The sequence below is a fragment of the Chiloscyllium punctatum genome, chromosome 8 (assembly GCF_047496795.1).
Source record: "Chiloscyllium punctatum isolate Juve2018m chromosome 8, sChiPun1.3, whole genome shotgun sequence".
NCBI lineage: Eukaryota > Metazoa > Chordata > Chondrichthyes > Orectolobiformes > Hemiscylliidae > Chiloscyllium > Chiloscyllium punctatum.
Window position 1 is genome coordinate 120,893,720 of NC_092746.1, and position 5,033 is coordinate 120,898,752.

A 5,033-nucleotide genomic window follows, 5' to 3' on the forward strand; every position below is an offset into this window, starting at 1 on the left:
ACACACAGTGACACACACAGACACACACGCAGACACACAGTGACATACACACAGACACACACACACAGACACAGAGACAAGAACATACAGTGACACACACAGGCACACACACACAGACACACACACAGAGAAACAGACACACATACAGACACACAGTGACACACACACAGACACACACACACAGACACAAACAGACACACAGACACACATACTCACACAGAGACACACACACAGACATACATACAGAGACACACACAGACACACACACAGTGACACACACAGACACACAGTGACATACACACAGACACACGCAGATGCACACACTCACACACAGACACACACACAGACATACACACAGACACACACAGTCACACACAGACACACACACGCACACACACAGACACAGACACACACACGCACACACACACATGCACACACACAGACACACACACGCGCACACACACAGACACATACACACACACACGCACACAGACATACACACACATACAGGCACACACAGTGACACACACACAGACACACAGTGACACACAGACACATACACGCACAGGCACATACCCAAACAGAGACACACACAGTGGCACACACACAGTCACACAGTGACATACACACAGACACACACACAGACACAGACACACAGACACAGACATACAGTGACACACACAGACATACGCACATAGACACAAACAGAGACACACAGACACACACTCACACAGAGACAACACACCCACACACAGAGACACACACACACTCACACATACACACAGAGACACATACTCACACACAGACACACACAATCACACACAGACACACACGCACAGACACAGACACACACTCAGATACGCACACATACAGACACAGGCACACACACACACACGCAGACACAGGCACACACACACACACGCACACACAGGCACACACACACTCAGATACACACACACACACAGACACAGGCACACACACACACACACACACATACACACACAGACCCAAGCACACACACACACACACTGACACACATAGAGACACACACACACACATAGACACACACACATACACAAAGACACGCACACACACGCACTCACACAGACACACACACAGGCACACACACTCACACAGAGACACACACAGAGTCACACACACCGACACACACACTCACACACACACAGACGTACACACAGACACACACAGTCACACACACAAACACAGACACAGACGCACACACAGACACATACACACACACACAGACATGCACACACACAGACACACACACATACACAGACACACACATACACATACACAGAGACATGCACACACACAGACACAGACACAGAATCTAGCACACACACACACACTGACACACACAGAGACACGCACACACACAGACACACACACACACACACAGACACACGCACACATACACACAGACACGCACATGCACACGCACTCACACAGACACACACACACTCACACTCACACAGACACACACACTCACACAGAGATACACACACAGACTCACACACACAGACACACACACACAGACACACACACAGACACACACAGTCACACACAGGCACACACACAAACACAGACACAGACACACACACTCACACCCAGACACACACACACAGACACACACAGTCACACACAGACACACACACAAACACAGACACAGACACACAGACGCACACACACACAGACACACACACACAGACACGCACACACACAGACACACACACATACACACACACATACACATACACAGAGACACGCACACACAGAGACACACACACAGACACACACACTCACACAGACACACACACAGACACACACACGCTCACACAGACACACACACACAGACACACTCACACAGACAGACACACACACATAGACACACAAACACAGACACGCACACACACAGACACGTGCACACATGCACACACACAGACACACACTCACACACACACAGAACATTGGAGGGTTTGATTGTGAGGGTTTGATTGTGAGGGTTTGAGTGTGAGGGTTTGATTGTGAGGGTTTGAGTGTGAGAGTTTGAGTGTGAGGATTTGAGTGTGAGGGTTTGAGTGTGAGGGTTTGAGTGTGAGGATTTGAGTGTGAGGGTTTGAATGTGAGGGTTTGAGTGTAAGGGTTTGATTGTGAGGGTTTGAGTGTGAGGGTTTGAGTGTGAGGGTTTGAGTGTGAGAGTTTGAGTGTGAGGGTTTGAGTGTGAGGGTTTGATTGTGAAGGTTTGAGTGTGAGGGTTTGAGTGTGAGGATTTGAGTGTGAGGGTTTGAGTGTGAGGGTTTGATTGTGAGGGTTTGAGTGTGAGGGTTTGAGTGTGAGGGTTTGAGTGTGAGGATTTAAGTGTGAGGGTTTGAATGTGAGGATTTGAGTGTGAGGGTTTGAGTGTGAGGGTTTGATTGTGAGGGTTTGATTGTGAGGGTTTGAGTGTGAGGGTTTGAGTGCGAGGTGAAGCCTGAGAGCAGCTCTTGGACATGGGGAGGATGTTTGCAGAAAGGCCCTTTCACCTCCTCGATACAGGATGATGTCAATCAACCAGGGAGGAAGTGGAAGACCTGATCTAAAGACTACTGCAGTCAAACTAGGCCAGTGTTGTGTTGGCAGCTGGGACATTGTGGATAGTATTGGGCCTGTTATCCCAGGAAAGATATATTGGCATCGGAGGCAACACAAGGAAGATTCACCAGGCTGATCCCAGCTATGGGACTGTCTGGTGAGGAGAGGTCGAAGAGGTTTGGGCCTGTACTCACTGGAGGTTGCAAGAATAAGAGGCGACCTTATTGAGAGGTACAGGATACTTCGAGGAGTTAACAGGGTAGACACGGAAAGGGTGATCCCCTTGTGGGAGAGTCTGGGACCAGAGAGAATACTGTCAGAGAAAGGAGTCACACATTTAAGATGGAGATGAGGAGCAATTTCCTCTCTCAGAGGGGAGTGAATCTGTGGAATTCTTTTCCCCAGAGAGTTGTCAATGTTGGATCATTGAGTATATTCAAGGCTGAGACTGACAGAGTTTTAATCTGTGAGGGTTATGTGAAAGAGGCAGGCCAGTGAAGTTGAGAATTATCGTGATCTCATCGCATGGCGGAGCAGAATCGTAGGGCCGAATGGCCTGCTTCTGTTCTGACATCCAACGGTCTCACTGGGGCACACTGCTGAAAGGTGGCTCCTCAGGAACAAGAAAGTGGATAGAAGGTTCCGGAGTGTGTGGCAGGGGACAGCATCAAGGATGGTGAACCCCGACTTCCCCTCCCCCCACCGTAGCAGGACCGCCCCCGCCTGGGTCGGGAAAACAGAGGAACGGCCTCCACCAACCCGCTACAGCGCCGGAGGCCGGAGGTCAGAGGTCGCAGCTTGGCGGCTTTGGTTAGATTTCGACCTCTGAATCGGGGTTTCACAGGGTCATGCCCCCTTGCCCAGAGACTCAGTCACGTACACGTGGAAGAGGGTCACGAAGCGGCGAGGGAGGGCTGCACTATCAGAGGTGCCATTGTCTGATTGAAGTCAGTCTCCCCCTGGATGTGTATCATCCAAGAGCCACTGTTCGGAATAAGAGATGGTGAGAGATTCCTTCATCACCACATCTCCCCCCACCCAATGTCTTAGGCCCCTGTTCATCCCCCGAGCTACAAACAAAAGAGATTCTCCTGTCGTTGGTTAAATTATTGCTTTTGGAGCTTGCTGTGTGTAAGTTGCCGGCCGAGATTCCTCACTTTCCACCAATGAGTCACCTTCCAGAGTATGTCAATGGCTGAGGTCAAAAGGTAAAGAGGAGGCGATGGCCGAGTGGTATTATCACTGGAATGTTAATCCAGACACCCAGGTAACATCCTGGGGACCCAGGTTCAAATCACATCACAGCAAATGGTGGAATTTGAACTCAATTGAAAGAAAATCTGGAATGAAGATTCTAATGATGACCACGGATCCATTGTTGGGGAAAACCCACCTGGTTCACTAATGCCCTCTAGGGAAGGAAGCTGCTGTCGTTACCTAGCCTGCCCTACATGTGACTCCAAACCCACAGGTTGACTCTTAAACGACCTCTGGGCAATTAGGGTGCCACGGTGGCTCAGTGGTTAGCACTGCTGCCTCACAGCACCAGGGACTGGGGTTCAATTCCTGCCTCAGGCGACTGACTGTGTGGAGTTTGCACATTCTCCCCGTGTCTGCGTGGGTTTCCTCCGGGTGCTCCGGTTTCCTCCCACAGTCCAAACATGTGCAGGTCAGGGTGGATTGGCCATGGGAAATTGCTCATAGTGTTCAGGGAAATGTAGGTGAGGTGCATTAGTCAGGGGTAAATATGGAGTAATAGGGGAATGGGTCTGGGTGGGATACTCTTCGGAGGGTCGGTGTGGACTTGTTGGGCCGAAGGGCCTGTTTCCACACTGTAGGGTTCGATGATTCTTGGGATAGGCACCAGATACAGCCTGGCCAGTGACACCGTCATCCTCTGACTGAATAAAAGGGGAAAAAGAAAAGTCATGGAATTGTCAGGGCCATGGGGAAGCTCAGTTGGCCTATCGTTCCTGTACTAGCTCTTTGACCAAAGGCAATAGTGTGGGATAAAGGCAGGTTGCTGGAGGCAGGATGGAAGAGGATGTTGAAGATCACTGGCAGTGGGATTGTGGGGGGGTGAGAGGGCTGAAGGCTAGGCCACACAAAGACTCCGCACCCAGACCCATGAGGGGTCAAAGCACCTTGGAAGGAAGTGTTGGGGAATTGCGCGGTATGCGTGGAGGGAGATAGAGAGTTTAACGGTGACTCTTCTTCAGGGCTGAGCTCAGATGCCTCATCCCAAAGGAAGGCCATGAACCTCACCACCAGCGCAGTGTCCCACTCGAGCCCCCCCCCCCCCGGGGGTTAAAAGGAGGAGGGATGGGTAGGGTCAATCCTTCTAGATCTGCATTCACAACTCCCTCATCTTCCTGAGCCAACATCTCGGGGAGGAGAACCCCAGACAATTCCCCACCCCCTCACCCCAGAACCTCCCC